The following is a 20,769-nucleotide window of genomic DNA, read 5'->3' on the forward strand; positions in this document are numbered from 1 at the left end:
TGACTATTGCAACATATCTTTTGGCCCTCATTCTCCCCTCTCCAGCTAAAGCTAACTTGCACTGTCCCCTCTCAAGTCTCTTTTCTATTTACGTCAACTCTGTACCCCCTTTGACGTCTGCTTCCGATTCCCAGCTCTTCTTTCCTGTAACTTCCAGTGCACTCTCTCTGTCCTTTACTAATCCTGCAGGAAACCTGCCCCTGCCCTGCAGAGCCTGTACACAAGCATGACACGGCACAACAAAGAAGCAAGACAGAATGTTCAGTGAATTTTGTTTCCTAATACAATTATTAGCAATTTCTACTTTGTTTTCTTTAAAATGTGTCCTCCTATGCACCTCTGCAGTGTGTATTTATTCCCTTGCCTGCCTCAATCAGCTATGCTGTCAATGGTCAATTGTCCCAGCATCAATCTTACCTATCCTTATCTAGCTTTAGTTGTAGCCATAATGTAAGTTGCAGAAGTTTCTGGGCCTTCACTTCTGTTTTATGCAGATTTCAAGAAAGAACTGCTGTGAAAATACCAGCTTGCCCTGCATAATTTTGCTTTGTAAATAATTCAGTCCAAGTGAAGAAATTAAAACTGAAGTTGCAGCTTCTGTTCACCTCCATACCCTGTGCACACCTCTTGTAAGCACACCTCTTTAGCATGGAGATGCAGTGGTTGTACAGGTTGCACTGCTGCCAGAGCACCCAAGGAGATGCAGTGGTTGTACACACATTGTACGACTTCCAGAGCACCCAAGGAGATGCAGTGCTAATCATGCATGTGTGCTTGTTTTGGTGCAAAGTCCAGTGGCTCCTGAAGGGGAGCTCAAAGCTAAGCAGATTTGGGTTTGTTTAGTTTTAGCTGAGCCAATTAAAGGGAAAGAACAGGTTGCTGATGTTTCTGGAGCTGGCAGCATGTGGCACACAGTAGGGTATTTGTTGGGTGGTAGTGGTGCCGTGTGTCCACACTAGTGCATTTCTCAGATCTCATCTAATTACAAAGTTCTTCAGGATCCTTAATGCAAGCAGTTTCTTTCCCTCGTACTGCTTGCACTTACTTGTCTCCCCCAGAAGAAGGGCAAGTATTTCTATCATGCTGTCAAGTAAAAACGTTGAGTTTGGGTGCTTTGGGTGTGTAAATGTGAGACTTAGTCAAAGCAATTAGCTGAGTAACCATTCAGCTTAAATTGTTTTCCTACCCAGTTTCCAGGCCGTGACTAACACCCACTATGATACACACCCAGCCTTTTCCAGCCCTCACAACTGATACACCAAGCTTCAGCTGCCTTGGGATGGACAATCACACAGCTCATTTTGGGGCTGTCTGCTCAATCGTTGCACATCTACAAGTAAAAAAAAAAAGGCAGCAAAACAAAAATTATATGTGTTTCAAAACAAAAGCACATATAATGGGGCTGACGCTTTGTAGGTACCAGTTTTTCATTTAAACTTTGTCTGTGTATGTTCTTGTTCAAGTACTTCTCACTGCTCTTCACACTGACCAGCTTTGCTGTGTGAATAGGAGCTGCTTGTAACTAAGTCCTATACAGGGTTTTTAAAAGCAAGACTACGTCTAAAATTGTTTAAAGTGTTTGATAAAATAATTTGTAAACAAGATGTTAAAAAACATAGAACAGGGAGGTCAGATGAGACTTGAAAACACATTGCTATAAGACAGATTAACAAAGTCATTCTTGGTTAGAAATTGAGTCTCACCCCAGGCCAGCAAAAGAAATGCCACAGTTTTCTGATCCTGTGGCCTCAGAAACATCCCAACATCTAGTATCACCTTATTTGTCCTCACGCCTGCTGCACCACTCCTCAGTCTTCCCAGTTCCAGCTCTTTGCACGGCTATGCTGTGAACCAGATCAAGGAACTTGATCCACTGAAAAATAATAGAAAACAGCAGCATATAAAAATAATTTCATGATCTAGTTCATGGCATGTGCCTCACATCTGGGAGGAGCAGTGGCTGAATTCCTGCCATCTGCACTACCCTGGAAATCAGCCTGGCATAAAACTCTGGTCCAGCCTGACCAAGGACATGGAAAAGGTGACTTTGGCAGGGAACCTGAAGGATAAGGAAATAGAGAGAAGGGCTTCTTCCAGTGGCTACAGGGAATCCTGGGAAAGGAGGTGATTTTCAGCTGGATCATGAGCAGCAAAGCCAGAGGATATCTGTTGGAGTGCGGGCAAGTCCAGCTTGTTTGGACACAAGGAATGTAAGCAGCAGCAGGAGCCTTCGTGGGGAAGGACGTCATTGCAGCAACACGAAAGCATCAACTGCTAACACTGTATTTATCCAAACCGTAAAGAACAATTTTAAATAAGAAGAGGTTTCAAAGCTGTGTTTAGCTGGAAGATCTGTGTGGGAGAGGGGTGGATACCTTTGGACTTTGTTAATAATTAAGTGGAGGAGTGTGTTAAAACCTATGGAATGGACAGCATGGTAGTAAAAATACTGTGACTCATTGAAGCTGGCGGTTAGCAAACAGTCCCAAGTAAACAAAATTACACATGACAGATCCTTGTGTAGCAAGACCCATCTCTGTCTAGTGAAACCGAGCCTGAAATGCCCCATTTGCTTCTGAAAACCTCATGACCTTGTGGAAACAATTTGATGCTGAACCTGCAAGAAATAGAAATTGTGTTCAGAACTAAATGAAAATCCAGCATGTTTTCTAAGCTATGCATTTGCAACATTCAGCATATTTTCCAAACAGTTTTTTCTCCTAATAATCCCTGAGCTAATGTCTTTCCAGTTAAAAAAACCCAAAAATATGAAGAAACTGTCTTGTCTTGTATGATTTCATTCACTCCAAATGCATCAAGAGCCAGAAGAAAAATCTGGATATATGGTTTAAAAGAGGACAGAACAAGAACTTCTCTAAGGAGCAGCCTGTAAGTCTGCTTTTCTGGTGTTATCAGATGCTTAGTTTTTAACTGAATTATTTCATGGGTCTTCCCCCATTTAAAAAAATAAAATTGTTACTGTCTTTTGCATATCTTAATATAATTCTCTTCCATTCTCCCTTTTTACCTCCTATTTATGTCTTGAGGTACATTTGGCTCTAGAAACTGGCAGACAAAATCCATGAGGTTTGAATGCAGAGCAGCAAATACATCAAAGCTGGTCTCTTGCCAGCTTCCTGCCTCTCAGGTGCACACACACTTGTTATCTGGCTTTGCCCTTTCTATAGCTGTAGCTGGAAATCCTAAAAATTCCCAAGCCTCTGGGAAATGTTAACAACAGGACAAGCACATCACTGATGCCATTCCAGGAGCCCCTGAGAACAAGAAGCATCATACAAGAATAGTTAATTAGAGCTATTGGTGTTTTGCACCCATTTTGAGCTGCTACTTGACAGCAGTTGCTCTGATTACCTAATTCATCTGTGTGCAACTCTGCAAATATTTGTTAGAGAACACAAAATATTTGCTGTTTATCCTGGGGTTCAGCATTACAAATGTTTGTTTTATGTCCAGGCTGGGATTTTCAAATGTTTCTGATATCTCAGTATACCTCCAATTAATTTCTATTTAATCTGGAAAGAAAAAAGATCTTGTCAATATACCTGCCCTGTACATCTCATTCATGTTTACATTCTGGGAATTTGCCCTTTGGAGCCGTGCAGAAGGTAAAGTGCCCTGTCACTGTCCCACATGTCACCAGACAGGCACGGAAAGCCTCAGATGCCCCGCACAGAGCGAGGTCCCCGCGGCGCTGCAAGGGGAAGGAAGGCACTGTTATGCTATCACAGGGTAAGTGAGGTTAGACAGACCAAGGGTGTGTGTACTGACATCACCTAATTATTCAGCAGTGCAATTACAGGAGCTGTATCTCCACTCAGATTTTACAGTTAGATTAGCTATTACCTATGACTGTGCTTCAGCACGAGCTGTAAGTAAAAACAAACCCTCCCTCCCCCTTTTTTATTTCTTTGACCCAGTAAAACTCTAATTACAACACAAAGTGAAAAAGTGTCTTTTATTTTCTTATAGGCTAGACTGGAAACTGAGTCAGGAAGAAATCCACAAAGCCAGGTGTCACAGGTATCACAGGTGTCACAGGTGTCACACAACTGCACTTCATGGTGTTCTGGTAGCAGAGGAGTCTTTGGGGTAATATTAATATAGCACTGCTGAAAATGGAAAACCACACTCCCTCCTCCTACCCCTTCTTTCAGGCACAGGCTCCACCATTTACTTTCTTTGGGCTTTAGCATTCTTGGCATTTTTCAACCCCCAAAAGATTGGCTAGTTGTCTGAAGGTTAGGGACTTGCATTGCCTCAGCTGGGAGCCACAGAACAGAGCAGGCACAATGGTGAGGAGAAGACACCAGGAGAGGGCAGAAGGAAGAGACCTTCCCCCTTGCATCTGTAAGGTGTTCTATCAGTTCACTTGTTTGTTAAACTGCACCTTGGAAGAAGGTGGTAAAGGCCATATCCACTTTCTTTGGATATTAAAAAGCAGATCAAAGAGTGGTTGAAATCCATGGTGGGTTGTTTGGTTTCCCATTGCACCAGTATTAGTTTTATTTCTCTTTTCCTTCCCCTATCTTCAAACCCCTTGATGGAATCAATGTCCCTTTTTGCAAGAATACGCTGTCCTTACCTGCTCTCTTTGTATCCGTCCTTCAAGCCCTATTTCTTTTGCAAACTTTGTTTTACCAATTGGCCAATGCTTCATTGGCTACTTTTAACATAATTATACTAAATTCTTGCTCCTATTTATCTGACTATTCAGTTTTTTGGGGTTAAATCTTACCATTTTCCTCAATTTTATAAAGCGTTGTTTGCCTATACATAGCTAAAGATCCTAAGAAATTTTAGCAACTTTCATTTGCTCTTAGAGAAAAGAATCAAGTCAGTCATTACCCCACTATCAATCCCATGAACTATATGCAGAAAAATATTATTTATTACATAAATAAAGGTGAACTAGAAATTAAAAAAATCAGGGTGGAATACTGGTATCAAAATGTACTTAATCCAGACTCAGTGAATCTCTTGTTAAAAATAAAACACAATGCTGATTTTTTTCTCCCTAAACTCTGTAAATCCTTGGAGATCTCAAGTGGAACAACCAACCATTTTTTTGTTGTTTTTTTCTGTCTCTAGCTCTTATGTTAGTTTTTCACTCCAGAAATAAAAATTTTACAGCTGGTATACATATTACACTAATGATGCTTTGATTTAGAAATACAACTAACAGATGTTAAATTAATCTAGTCAGATTTGAATTACCTTTGAGACCTGGCTACAGCATTTGCTTCTGGAAGGTATGCACATTTTATTTGTACCCCTGGTTCATGAAAGTCAGGCTGTCTTTGGATAAATGATGATTTCATGTTTTTCTCAGATATCCACTCATGTCTATAAATTTGAAAGATGTGTATTGTGCTATCGGAAAATGTACTTTGAAGTCAGTTTTAGATTTGGTTGCTAATCTGGTGGCCCTGCTTTTCTCTTCTGTAAACAGAGATAAATAGTTTCCAGTGGGCCTGAATCCAGCAAAGCTCTTCACTAAATAGCCTCTAGGTAGAGTTACTTTGGAGTGAAGGAACAAACCCTACATTAAAAGAAAATGTTGATAATACAAATGTATGAGAATACCTAATGCTTCCTGCAATATGTGCAGTTTTCTGAATTTGGATAGCTGATCTGGACACTGCTCCAGCCAGAACAGCAGGTTGTACTCAGTGCAGTCTGTACCTGATACAAGGTTTCTGATAAGCTCCTGGATATCAAGAAGATTATTGAACAAATATGTTTGATACAGTAGGCTACTATTTTATATTGTTTTTCCATTCCTCATCACAAGTCATGATAGGACTAGTAGAAATTAGGTTATTCAACTCTAAGGCTTTGCTGCTCCAAGAGAATAAAATTGTACTTTTAAAAGTATTCATGAGCTTCAGGAAAAAAACCCAACACCTTTATTCCCTGAATTAATCACTTGGAGCAATGCACTAAGTATACTGAGCTGTTCTTTTTGTGGAACACGAGGATCAAGCCTTTGTTCTTGGCAGCCACATCCTTCATGCCGTGCATGCTGGAACCCACCGCTGTTATTTCTCGCTGCTCACGGAGAGCAAAGCGGTCTGCAGCAAAAAAAGGGGCAGCTCCTCCCAGAAGGGCCTGTGCTACAGCAGCAGCAGCAAACTCCCAGGGAGAGCCTGAGGATACATGGGTCACAATAAAGGTCACAATGAAAGCCTGGTGTGGCATCTCCATTCTGCAAATGCTGCACTGGACTTGGCACCTTCATCAGTTCTTATGGGTGGTGCTCAGACTGAGGCTCAGCAGTGGGAAGCTGGTATTAAAAAAAGGAAAATAATGGACTGCTGAGATGTGCCAGATGCAGAGACATTGAGGAGGAGAGAAACAGAGGCCTAATCTAACAAACAGAAAAATTACATTCTTGCTTTCCTTTTGTATCACCACAAAAAATAGAAGTGGTTAACACAGCAAGATTGCAGCTGTGGCATTAGTTCTTGGTACTTGGAGGTCAGTTCTGCACACCACACAAACCCGTCTCGTTATCCCTTTGCCAGGGGCAGATGGATGCATTGATTCCTTGTATATATTCACCTTTGACTGATCTGCCTCCAAACACCTGGGCCACAACTTACAGATGAAGGCAGCAGCAGAGAACACCTTGCTGCATGCTAACTCTTCAGCATTAAATGGATTTAAAAAGCACTGTTTTTCAGAAAAGAAAGGACTCATAACCACCAGCAGTGGCTTAGCTTTACAAAGTGCAGTCACCCAGTGTTAACAAAGTTATTCTTCCTATTTGTCAGCAGGCACAGAAACCTTGCAGGGCTCCACCCAGATCTGTGCAGGCCTTGTAGAGTCATCAGATTTGGTAAGAATTCAGCTGTGCAGAAAAAAGATGTAACCATAAGTGCAGATCTTTTGCCCTCAAATTAGTGGAAGCTGGATACAACAGGTGATCTTTTAGATTGACCTTTTAACATTCATGATACATACACGACTTCTCTGCAAAATGAGGATGAATGCCTACTTATTGAATTTATTTTCACATTTGCTTGCTAGAACCAGTCCTCTCTCACTTAAAAACATTTCTCTTTGCATTTGTCTTATGGCATTAAAGAACACAGATAAGTGATTCCCATAAACTATTATTTTTAAATCCTTGTAAAAGTTTTTCTCTACAAATAGCAAAGAATACCCCCAGGAAATTATTTAAGCCTAAAAATTAAATATTTGTTGTTCCCTCAGGTTGAAAAGAAAAGTTGTAGTCCCTCTTCTAAGCAGACAAAACACAAGGCCCAACAGGATCTGAGCAACATAGTCACCAAAGCCACTAAATAAACCTAAATCAAGTTTTAGCAAACCATAGAGTAGCAGTTTAAAATACTCTGGGAGTAGTTTCCTATTACCAGCAGCTGGTTTAAAATAGTAACACGACCATTGTGCCATCCTCCAAAATAAAGTTTTTATCATAACAAAAACATTTGCCTGGAGTAAATGGACATTGATTAACTGTGGACTTCTATACCAGTGATTGCACTGTGTAAAAACAAGGTGGAGAGAATAGAAAACACCTGAGACAAAACTATTTGTACCTGTTTCCATATTGCTGCTTAGAACAGTAGCCACTCACCCTTTGAACAAAGATAAAATGATTTACTTCTACTATCAAAAAACCCCGAAGCCCACCCTCCCAAACTGAAATAAACATATTTCTTCCTTATTCCTAATGTGTATGACTGGTACTTCAAGCTTTTTACTCTTAGATTATTTTGTTTTTCCAGTTGTTGATATAGTTAAATCTCTCAAAAAATTTGGAATTTACATGCTTTGAGTTTTTCAGTGATGAAATTTAACACCACCTCTCACCCTGTCGTGGTTGTAAGTCTATTGCACTGAAGGTCCCCTGCAACTTGGCATGGAGGTACAGATTAAATAACAAATTCAAATTAGTTATTTCAAACGCACCTGGAAAATATTTTGAAAACATAATGAAGCCAATGACTAAAAGACTGTGCTCTGGGACATATTTAATGATTATTGTTACCATCACAGAGATCTCTGTAAGAAAATTTGCTGCCCTCAAAGAGGCAGTGAAGGAAGGAACAGGCTTTGAAGATCATCTCAGTGTGGGACACTCTCCAGGTTTTTCTGTGAAGATGTCTCCAGTGAAAAGCTTACAAAACCAGAAGTTTAAAGTGCTGGAATGGCAGTGATGCTTGAGGCTGATCAGGGCAGCATCTACATAGCCTAGAGCTCTTTCTTTCCTACTGAATGGTGTCTGACAAAAGGCTGAGCCCAAGCGTTTTTACTTAAGAAAGGAAGAATAGCAGACGATTTTTTTATCTCTTCTACAGAAAGTAAAATACCTGATCTTGCTCGGATCTGGAACAGGGGCGTGTCATGGGAACACCTTTGTGAAAGAGAAGATTAGGGGGAAGCTTCATTCCTTGTGCTGAGCTGGATTTGGGCCTTTCAGAAGCACCATGAATGAGCTGGAGTTTCTGGACCTGTGTTTTCAGGAGACTGTAACTGCTGCTTGCTAAATGTCCTTGCACATGTCTTTGGCCTTTGGCTCCATCCCCATAAACTCATTTAATGCGTCTCCCTGTGGAGATGTGGAGTTGGGAGGCAATAGCTTAAGTGGCTTCTCTGATGTCACCACCCTGTACTGACTTAGTTAATTTAAATAACACCTCATTTTAAGCAATTAAGTTCTTGTTTTTTCTTAGGCTCTTGTTTCTTAAGCTCTTGCTCAGAAAGTCATCATGATCCTCCATAATATACATAAGTCTTGATGAAATGGGCTTACATTTGGACCTGGAATGATTGCTTTACTTATCTTAGTTTGTATGACTATTCACTGCATTCACTGGGAAAGACCCAACCCAGTAAAATTTTACATTTGCATTTTTACACAAGGCAGCAATATTGACTGTGTGGTTACTAAAGAGCTTGAGAGCAAGTTGGAAAAATTAATAGAACTATTTCCTAGCCATACACACATTGCATGTGTGCCAGGAAACAAGCAAAACCTGATTTCCCAAGTATTTTGTGTGATGGGAACTTCAGCTGGCCACGTCCTTTCCCCCAGCTCCTTTAGCCCCGTGTCCTTTATTTTCAGCTCTAGACTGAACACCCTCCAGCATCCTTCTTTTTGGGGCAAAGTAGCTGATTTGCCCCCATGCACATGCTGCCTGTCCAGCTGGCACTCATAATTGGTCAGGCAAACACTAATTGAGTGAGGAGAATAATCGTTACCGGTAAAAATTACAGTAAAACCTGCCCTCTACCATTCAAAACCTACATGCACTGTACTGACAGCTTCTCTATTAATTTTGGTGCATTTTGAATCAATGTTTTCTTTGCCTGTTGGGAAATCCCATCTTTGTACAGCAGATTTCTCACACGAAATCATAACTAGATTTTAAATGTTCTGATTTGTGAAGAGCACATAAACCTGGTGTAAATTCGCAGTTCATCCTTGCTCTGATCTCTGATTTGCCTTCAGGCAGGTTCGTTTCTAAGTGAGCAGCCCGAGAGGTGATCGATGGCAGAGAGGAGAGTGATAAACACCTGACCTCTAGTGGCAGCTGCCCGGGCTTGGTGGGAAGGGAGAGAGCTGGAAATTCGAGGGAAAAAGGAATTATGGAGTTAACTGGAACTGTGGAGCCTGAACTTTCATTAGTTGCTTTGTCAGTTTGGGTTTAATTATCTTTTCTACTGAAATCTCAGTTCAGAATCCAGGGTATTTCTCTTTATGAAACTTTTCTCCATGTTTATCACTGTGTTTAAGAAATGTGTGCAGTCTTCCAAAAGAATTTCAGCAATATGCTAACAGGTTTTATATCTTCATATTGAAGCTTTTGGTAAGTTTATCACTTTGCTTGCTTTCCCCCCTCCATGCAGACACAATTATTCAAGAAGCCCATTTGAGTCCTCATTAGACTTCATTCCTGCTCCTCACTGACACAGAACATTTCCCCAGTGAAAATACATTCTTCACTATCAGCATTATGAACATCAAAGCTTTCCTTCCCATTGGGCTAAAAATACATCAGTTATTCCATAAACAAAGGTCATAACCTTGCTAATCAAGTGGTTAACCCAAATATTAAATCCCCTCATGGAGAAAAAACAGTCTTGTTTTTAAGCCCTATAGGATTAAATTTCAAAGCACTGGTTTACACAAAATTTCTCCTAAGCAAAAAACCATTGTCTGGAAGCTGTGGTTAAACCTACTTTTCTTTACAGCTGTGTGAGGTCTTCAGACCACCATTATAGTCTGTTAATGTGACAATGGCAAAGCTGCAGGAGGACTGGAGCAATGGCATCATTATTTTCCAGTTGGAGTTAGAGTAACTCACGCTTATTTCCTGAAGCCAGAGTGAAAATGAATTCAAAGAATTCTGTACATTATAAACAAGTCAATACAGCCATATGAAGAGATGATTTCAGGGGGAAAAAAAAAAAAAAAGCTGTGCTAATACTTTAAATGATCACATTAATTGTGGCATGGTGGGGTAAATTTGAGGTTTCCTTACAGCCAACAAGTGCTGACTTGAGAAGGGCATAGAAACAATGCTATGCTGTTTAATTTTAATATTTCTCATTAAAAACCGATTAAATTATCATAGTTATGTAAAAAAACCTATGTTTGAGCCATTTATATGTTTTCTATTTAATACAAAAAATGTTGCTATATTTTTCATCTAGTAAACTCTGAGAATGGGGTTTTTCTGCTCTCTGTTGAGACTCGTTCAAAATCTCCGTCCTTACCTTCAACGTGCTCTGGCACAAGCCCAAGACACCCAATGGCTTGTCCTGCACAGATGTCAATGTGCATTAACAAAAAAAGATGTGAATTTAGAGTGAATATAACTGGAGCATATATAATTTCTCTATGGACACTCATTTAGGAGTCAGCTGGCCATAATTACCTTAATTCACACTCAAAATGAATTAAACTGAAGTGAACTAATGGTTTATCAACTTGGGAGAGACACTGTACAATAAGCTCGGTGTAAATTCACAATTCATCAGCTGCTGTGCTCTGACTTCCCTTGTGGAAATGCAACGTGCCCTCAAGGTGCCTTTGTATGAGGTAACTTAATTTTTTTAGGGGGAAAAAAAGGCTATATATGGAAGTGTGGGCTGATTGATGGCAGGTGCAGAAGTGATTGGATTTCAATGGTGCTACGCTGGAGAAAAGGTCAGCATACATCATCTGTGCAGTTGAAGTTTCTCTGCCATTTTGGGACCACAATGGCACCTTCTATGCTATGGTGTCTGTTTTGAACTGCAGAAAGCCAAATAGCATTTTTGATGTTTCCATAGCAGAGGTACCTGATGTACCATCAACTCATATTTTTAGTCACTATTCAGAAAATCACCATGGAGGAGTACAGAGAAGCCCTAGCCATTTCTAAATGAAAACAGCCAAAAGCAGCTACATACTGAAATTTACACTGCTACCCAGCTTGATTTAACTTTACTGAGCATCTTGGTATTCATTTCCCCCTAAATTATTTCCCACCTTTCTTTATTCGCTAGCATTTTCTGTTAGCAGAAGCAAGCAGTAAGAAATATAGAGAAATATCCCAACTTGCAGTACTCCTTTAAATGTAACCAGCATCGTCAGGCAGTCTGTGACATTATTATCCAGTTAGGAAAACATCCCTGGCCCCATTCATTCAGCCGTTCCTGCTCATTTTTCCAGGCACAGAACGTCTGTGCCGTAGCAGGCCTTGTCAGATTTGGAGCCCTTCCAGTACCTGATGAGCATATTAACAGTGCTCCCATTCATGGCCCAGAGCCTGCCAGCTCCATCTAATTTTAGGGAAGTTGCTATTTATAGTCGGATGGCTGCGCTGGCTCTGGTAAAAGCCTCACCACTGCTGGGCGTGGGGGGGAATTTTATATTTTTGTGCTGTTTTAGTTGGCACACGCAAAGTTCATGGTTGTAATTTACCCACGTCCAAAATAGTCTGCCATCCTCCCCAAGGAGCAGTGATGCTCTGTGTGAGGATTTACACCAGGAACACTGTGGCACTGTTGGCTGCCTGGTTCTCATCCAGCCCCGTGCTGGCTGTGTCCAGGCACAGGTGACCCAGAAGTCAGACAACAGTACAGAATCACAACGTTTGCTAAATTATTACATGCAGAAAGGTTTCAAGGTCCAAAGGGTGGGAGAGAGGGGGAGAATGTGGGCCCAAATCTCTCTGTGCTGTAACTACTGTAGTACAGGTCAACTGAAGTGAATTCCTTTTGCCTTGTTTCCCAAGAGTACATTAATAGCAGTAGTAAAAATACTCACCTTTGCACCACAGGATTTTATCAGAATTTATTCACTAACTTTGCAAGTAGCGTTAAATGCCAAGAAAAGTTACAGGGAAGAGATTCCCAATGTAGACTTGGTGGCCAAATTCACTAAAATAGGCTGTTATGACTTAGACATTGCATTAACATACCAAGAACTAACACTGCACTGTGTATATATGCACAGGTGTGTGTGTGTGTATGGAAAACTGTGAGAGCTGAGAGGAAATCAGCATTACAGTTCATTTTCTCTTGCAGAAAAACAGCCACATAAAACGTGAGAATTCCAAAATTATTTCATTTAGAAATACAGTGTTCAAATAATTTATAGTCTGGTGCTGTAAAGGTGTATAAGGGCCCTTGGGAAAACACAAGTTGACCTCTTCCTGTTTAAAATATACTTCAATTATGTGTTTTAGTAATTGATAATTTGTTCCCAGTTTTATTGGTATGACAGGATGGTGGTAGAAAAACTGAATTCAATTTTTGTAAATTGAAGTTGGGTTCAGCTCATGTTAAATTTTCAAAACGAATCCTGTCCTCGTAGAGGAAGATTTGAGTCACAGAATTTCACTCAGATTGTAGTGTTTTGGCTTTAAAACACCCAAAGTTGATTGTGTCTACTCTTGTTTGTGTCTACACAGGCCTCTGGTATGGGTAATATCCATTTCCTAGATTTGTAGGAGGTGCTTGCAAGGGTTGTTTGCTCTCTTTCTGATGTAACTGGCTGACATAGAATACATGTTCTGCTCATCCTTCATTCTTGCTGCTATAGACAGGAAGACTTAGAAGCTGGAACAGATACAACTGTGAGAGTAAAAAAATAATCCTTGTACTCATCAATCTTAATTGCATTCTGGTTCCTAGTTAATTTGTGTATCACAACAAGAAAGGAACATTGAACCAGCAGAGATTCTGGTTCAGCTGAAATTCATATTCAGCTTGGCTGGGATTCTGCTGAGGCAGAGCTGAACTGGAACTGAACCAGAAAAGCAGTCAAAGAAAGAAATAATGGCGTAATTCTGTGGCTAATGTGGTCCACAGGACAAAAAGTATTATTTTCTCTATTAATTTGTAGCTGACTGCTGTATGTGATAAAGCCCATGTCCCATGGTCCAGAGGCCATGGGCTGGCAGAGGACTGTCATTTCTCTGACATTCAGAGCCAGAAGTGTGTTTTAGTTGCACAGTAATGCCAGTAAGTGTTCTTCTCTTGCCCTCCTCTCCAGCTGAAAACAGATGTTCCAGGAAAACGAGGGGTTCAGATGTTACTGCAGATGAAAACTGCAGTGCTGCCTAATGAGAATCACAGGTAAAGCTGTAACACAGCTCTGAAAGGACTCTAGATGAACAAATATTTATACTGGTTGAAGCACGAGTTTAAGTCAATGAGGATGTGCCTTGTGTGTTACTGGCAAGGAAACACTGAGAAACCCTTGCAGCTGCAGGAGTATTTGGGGTGTTTTAGGGGTGTAAAATGAGGTGGTGTGAGTCCAGAGGGGCTCAAGCTTCCTGTCACCAGCAGCCCCAAACCCTGCAGGGTGGGTAGAGCACACACACACGTGTCCCACTGAAAGACACAGCAATGATGACATCTCACCTGCATCTCAAAACACATCAGGGACCAGGGGAGGCAGCCCTTGAGCCAGGTGCCCACTCCACAGGTTTTTCCTTGTGCACTCAGACCAAAGGGGCATCTCCTCACAGATAGATTTCCAAATCTATCCACTATTCCACTTCTGAGCCACTTCTGAGAACCTCCTCCATGCACAGCTTTTCACAAAAAAACCCCAACACAATTTGAGGGACTTCTCCTTCCTGCACAGATTGCCAAATCTCCCTCCTTGCACTAAATCAGCCTTTCTGGGTTGCCTGTCTTGTGTGGCATTATGATGCCAATTAAATAATTTATACTGTCATTGCTTGCATTTTACATACCTTTGCAGCCTTCCCGGGAAAAACTGACATGTTATTGCACTTCAATAAATTGTAATTTCTTCCACGTGTTCTTGTGACCCATAGAGACATTGTGCTGTTTTTTCATTGTTATATTCAGGCCCAATGTGGTTTCTCTCCAAAAATGCCTCCAGTGAAACCAAAAACTTCATCACCTGTTGCTCTGCACTGTGTAAGGGAGAGTAAAAAACTGTACATGGTGACCAACCCCAGAAGCTTCTCCTGCCACCACCTGGTGGGTTGGGGTTGGGTTTTGCAAGCACAGAAACTCAATGTCTCCATCCTTCTTCCTGGGTCTTATCTGGCACTGGTACTCCTACTCATCCCAGCCATTTTAGAGCATTGATGAGTTAAATTACAGTGACTTGTGGAATGATTTTGAATTAATCAGCCAGTATAAAATTAGTGGCTTTTCATATACCTGTGGTATTTGAAGAGTTGGTGAATTTTCCTTTATGGAGAACATCTGGGTGGTAGCAAGGCAGAGATTATAACTTCAAGGAAGGCTTTTGCTTATATACTGAAATAGACATTTTCCTCTACAGCTAATATTTGCCTTTTTTAGCTATTCTGAGGTAAAGCAATTGCTTCCATCTTTCCTATCCCCACTCCAACTCTTTATGTTTGAGGTGTATTGTAGTTTAATTGTTCCCAAAGCAAGAGCAGTAAGATCATTCTTCAGTCTGTGCCCCTAGAAAATTTAGACTTTTATAGTAACAGCCTTCTACTCCTTCTTATGGCAGTAATTTTGGGGTCTATAAGCACTGACATCTGTATCCAAAGTAAAAAGAAAATTTGAAATACTGGATGGATCCGTGTCTTCATGTCAAGGAATCCTGACAGCTTTTAATTTCCTTTTGCAAGTTCCTTGCTGCTGCAGGTTCTCTCTGTTGGTATGAGCCAAAACTGTTGAGTTGTTTTGTACTTCCTTGCTGCTTAGGACATTTCTGATCAGTGGCAGCCAGCTGGCCAGTGGCTTTACCTATCCATCTCATATTTCTGAACATTACAGCTGGGCTTCCTAATTTGCTCTGACACTGTAGCTGCCCCAGAGGTTTTATCTCCTCTAGTCTGCATCACCTGTAATTAGTCCTTGGGAAGCCACCTGATGTTAATGTTAATATTTTTAAAAACATCCAGTCCCCATTTAAGACTATTTTGGTGTTTTTGATTTTTGTGTGACTGTCAGAGTTCAGTTTCTTTAGCTGCAACAGTTAATCAGTTTTCAAAATCTTGCCTATTACTTCCATTGGGGAGACTGACAAAGATACCACCTGTACTTTCCTTTATTAGGTAAGGAGAACATCAGTTCTGTAACATTTTTCCCCAACCAGACCTCTTATGCATTTTTTCCATGAGCATCTCACTGTGCCTTTTAAGATTTCATGCTGTGTAATTAATTTCGAATAAACCCTTCCCCTGAAAGGTTAAAATTAAACCAAGCAGCTAAACTACTCACATCAAAGCCAATACAAATAAGCCTCCATTGGGGACTGAAGGAAGTAGTTTTGTAACTCAGATTTTGTGAGGGAAAGGAGCATGAAGTCGAAACAGAAGTATTTAGAAGTGCCGAAAAGGAAAGTAACTTCTTTGAAAGAGCAGCTTTATATTAAGTCAGTAACACTGGCTGTAAAAGAATTGAAACTTTGTATAAAGGCACTATTGTACATGGAAAACTTGCTAAATAAGTAGGAAAAAAGGACGGAAGATGTTAAGGCAGAATCATACAGGGGTTTCATACTAATGTTTCACTGCTTTTGACAGGGAGCTTCACATGCATATCCCAGAATTCTCAGACAAGTCTGGCAGCTGAAGCTCTACCCCAGATTCCCAATGTCTGGAAGCTGAAGTTTTATAGTTGGGATGCATCTGTAGATATAACACTTCCACAGCCATCCATCCCTGCTGTGGCTGAAGATGCCTCAGCCTGATCATTCTCCAGCTTCTCATCAGATCCAGTTGATTTCAGCTTGACATGTTACATTAATCTAGTATTTAATTTTCCATTCTTGCCATCTTTAATAGACACACTGATAGTCCTGCCAGTGCTGAAACATGATCTTCTGAGCAGCTTCCCTGTGTCTCTCCCAAGCCCTCCCTGCCAGCTGCCCTGAACCTCCATCTCCTGTGAATGTTTACACCTGCAAGTCAGTAACTGTTTCTGAAACCCCTTTTCCCCTGACTGTTTTCCACGACTGCCTCTTTTACACGAGGAACTGAAAAGCTTTGACAGCTGCTGAATATTGAATTGCAGGAAATCCTTCTGCTTGGTTTGCAGAATCTCACTCTCAAGAGTTCAGATACTGCCTAAGACAAGCTCTCACTTTGAAGACCAATTCAAGTGGAGTTATTTTAAGCTATCGTATATTCTGTTCACTAGGAGATGTCCTGCTGAGCAGGAGGGATTTGTATTTTGAAAAACTCAAATCAGATTGATCAGGCTCAGCTTCAGACTCTCTCCAGCATCAGATTTCTATCTCCTGACTAAGGCAACTTCTTCCACTAGAGGTTCATTTTGCTCCCAGCTCAACTAATTATTTTTCCAACCTGATCATGTTGCACATATGCAATCTCAGTTGAATTTCCATCACCTGTTGAATCATTCCCTGTGTCCTCCCTTCCTTCTGTTTTTAATTTTCTGTTCTCAGGATTCCCTTCTCCTTCAGGAGAGAATGGACAAGTGCCATTATAAGGGTTTCCTTCTTTTCTTGGCTGGCAGCACCTTTAGCCCACTAAAAATATGCATTAGACACAGTTCAGCATTCAGGGCATTAATTGCAAACACCAACTCATTAGCACACATTCAGGCCTCACTCTGCCTCTAGAAACTCCTGTACATTAGGCAATGCAAATTCCAAACAGATAAACAAATAAATAATAACTTGATAATTCAACCAGAAGGAATGTAAGAAGAGATAGGTATAGGTAGAATTTTCTCCTCAGAATGTCCATTAAATTTTGTTTTGTACAGAATTTTACTATGCTTTGAATATTGGGATTTCTTACATGATTTGAACTAATTTCTCACTGCTTTACTCTCTTTTTTTATTTTTTTTTAATTTTTTTTTTATTAAATAAGAACCTCACAGTAGGACAGTTAATCTCTGCTTCTGAACTTGTTTTGGTATGGAAAGAAATTATTCTGTATAATGAAGGTGAATTTTAGATTTTTTTATCCTTTATTCCAGTACGTGCATGAACATATTGATCAGACCACACCTACTCAGGACTTGTTAGGATGAACCTTTTGGCCACTTTTGGCTCCCCAGCTCAAAAGAGTCATGAGGCAAGTCATCAAAACTACAGTGAAGAAAAAAGGAGGAAGCATGTTCATATTGTACCAGATCTTGCCATATATCAAATTATCAGTGATACAGCTTATTCAAAATACACAAGATGACTGATTTAGATGTTACACTTAAATGTGTGCAGTAGTGTTAGTGCTTCCAAGAGGTACTGGTTTTAATGTCATGATAAATAGCACATATTGTGAGGATATAGGCATGACAAATTCAGTGACCAGCTCAAAAACAGAGAGCTGGGGATCCCAAGGTCACTGGGAGGCCACACATCTCCCCTTCTGGCAGAGTGACATCACTCACCCTATTTGGGATGCCACTTTGGAGGAAACCTGGAACCTCAGCACACCCATAGCTGAGAGCTTCTCAGGAAAAGCTCAGGCTCTGAGGAACTGAACCTGGGAAAGAAATGGCAACAGCAATGGGTGACTAACAAAGCACCAAAACTCCTGCAAATTATTTCCAGCAACTAGTTTAGTAGTTTTAACCATATTGTGTGTTGCAAACTAAAGGGGTGCTGCTTACTTTATACACGTGAGTCCCCTGTGAAATGGGTTAAGAGGAGGCAGTTTTGTGGTGACTGTCAGTGCTGATGTCTGCCTTGCATCTCACAGGAGTCCAGGCTTCTAAAAAAAAGTGCTTCAGATGTGGACTCATGGCCTGTGACATTCCCAAAGAACATCTGGGGACCAGCCTGGTTCAACTCTCCTTGCTCTAGAACGGGCTTACAGTGTGAGCAGCAGCAAAGATCTGGGGAACTGGAGATGATATTGCTCTGGAAGTTTAGAAGAGCAGGTGAACTATTATGCAAACTGTTGTGTGCCTTCCAAAAAGAAACAGATTACCAGCATCCCCCCCAAACGAACCCAACAAAATCCCCACACCATGGAAACTTCACTACAGCCCTAGGCTAGAAAAGAGATAAATTCCTTTCCTCAGATGGAGAAATAATGATAATAAATCTTAATGGAAGAGAGCACACCAGACCTCCTTTTATTAATGGAGAGAATGATTCTGTAGCTGGAGGTGATTACAACCCTTACCCAAGAGAGAAAAGGCTCCTGTTCCTCACTTCTGGTTCAAGACCAGGCTCTCAGTATTAGTCACTGGCTCAGTGGCTGTAATTACAGCTTCCCTCCCCATTGCCAGCTGTTTCACTTTGCAGTTTGAGGCAGTGCTTAAGGCAGGCCATGGTCCTGCAGGTGACTCCCTGCAGCTCTGCCCTTGTGCATCTGCTGCAGGTCTCACATTATCCATCTGCAGGCTAAGGGCAAGGCATGTTTTTCTTATGCACTACAGCTTAGGAACAACTGATGAATATCTAAATAAAGATATAAAGTAGAACAGCTTGCAGCATTGCCTTCCTTATCCCACAGTCCTAGCCATGGAATTGGGCACAGCTTTTGCTCCATGTCTCTGTGAAGGACTCTTAGAAATTATTCTCCTTCAGCACTGGAAACGAGGAGCTCTGCAGGACACCACTGACCCGGAAAACCCTCAGCTGCTGCCACAGCAAGAGATGTCAGCAGACAGAAAGCCTGCCCAGATGAACGTGGGGTTCCTGCCTGCCCTGATGCTGTGTGTCTTTCTGGCACTGTGTCTAAAGTTCATTTAAATCACCAGGGGCATTTTGGGATTTCCTACATGTTCTAAATCGTAATGAAAGACATCCGCTGATGGCAAAGTCTCTGGGCTCAGAGCACTACGTGGGGTAGGGCTGCCTGAGACAGCCCAAATCCACTTGAGACTGAAAAGGTGTGAGCAGTAAATAAAAGGAAATCCTGGATCACCATATAGAGTTCAGCTCCCACACTCTGACCTCCTTTGGTCCCTTCTATATTTTGTTAAGATCATATTTCTTTACGTGCTGCCTGGCTTAAAAGCCGCCATAAATCTGTGCCGTGCCGCAGGAATAACAGGGAAGGCACCGTGTAATACAAGGCGCTCTAATTCCATCCCAGGCGCTCGGAGCGAGCCGTAAATCAGTTTGGAGACGGAGAACTGGGGGGAAGGCGCCCACAGCCCAGCCCCTGCCACTGGAGCCCATCTGCCCTCGGGTGGGGTGAGCACACCTGCCTCAGAAACAAAGGGTTCCGATGTCTCCAGATTTGAACAGTTATCAAACGACTTTAAATGTCTTTGGGGAGAGGCGCACCCACCCGCCCGCGTGGGGATTCCCTGTGGGATGCACGCTGCAGGGAGAGTCGTGTGTGCCCAGCTTTGCCTCCACCTGGCATCACCTGGGGAAACCAAACACCACACCTGGCCGGGCTCACCTGGGCCAAGCCCCTCTCGTGTCCAGGGCAGACAGGGCTCTGGGGCAGGGAAAGCTGCACCAAGAGCGACGGCTGGCTGGGGGTGTGCACCCACACACTCACCCACACCAATGGGGATGTAGCTCCTCCACTGGAAATTCGGCAAGAGCTGGAGCTGGGGATCTACTGCCGTATTCTAGACAGTAAAATCTCTTTTTCTTTGCTCTAGTGGGAAAAAAATTTCAAGTGTGGAAGTTTTCCGAGGGAGATTTGAACTTCCAAACTCAGATGCTAAGTTTTGCTAAGATGCAAGAATAAAAGGTAAATCATTGAATCCTGGGCCATCAGTGGTTTTATTCCACCCATGGCAAAAAGCAAAAGAGGAGAGAAAAAGAAAATACAACCAAAGCTGTGACCATGTTGAAACTTTGGAAGAAAAAGTTGAATAAAAAGGAGGAAAATAGTATGTTGCAAGCATGAGTATCCTATGCCAAACCTCAGCGGAGGTCACTGGAATGAGCCAGCAAGCCAAGCCTAAATAAAAATAGGACCTGTGGGATTCCCCATCTGATTTTCAAATAGTCACTACTATCATCTGTCAAGCTTGCAGGGTAGTTTTTTACCAGATGTGAGAAACACAGTACCAAATCCAGGCTGAAGCCAGAAAGAAGAGTGTATGCTTCCACATGGGAATAATCTGCTCAGGAACGACCATGAAGTCCGAGACTGGACTGAAACCTCCCAGATCCCTGAAGTGTGCTTTAATAATTTCACCACAAGTGAGACGTTTTTGTCACCAAAAGCAAGATGTTCAAAGGACCTGTCTTAATGTGGAAAGGAAGGGTTGAACTGCCTTTTTTGACCAAAGGAAAATGCCAACTTACCATATCAGGAACAATTTTATCTGCAGTTTAGATGTTTACATTAAGAACTGTCTAAGAGTGGTACTTTTAT

General features: G+C 41.5%; 1 long non-coding RNA gene across 1 annotated transcript; it reads left to right on the forward strand.

Moving 5' to 3' along the window:
• The first annotated feature begins 541 nt into the window (after positions 1-541).
• On the forward strand, positions 542-9,481 carry LOC130261169 (uncharacterized). The gene is made up of 3 exons (XR_008841931.1): positions 542-2,889; positions 3,662-3,750; positions 3,991-9,481. It is a non-coding gene; the product is annotated as an uncharacterized LOC130261169 (long non-coding RNA).
• Positions 9,482-20,769: the final 11,288 nt, after the last annotated feature.

The sequence above is a fragment of the Oenanthe melanoleuca genome, chromosome 1A (genome assembly GCF_029582105.1).
Source record: "Oenanthe melanoleuca isolate GR-GAL-2019-014 chromosome 1A, OMel1.0, whole genome shotgun sequence".
In the NCBI taxonomy this organism is placed as follows: Eukaryota; Metazoa; Chordata; class Aves; order Passeriformes; family Muscicapidae; genus Oenanthe; species Oenanthe melanoleuca.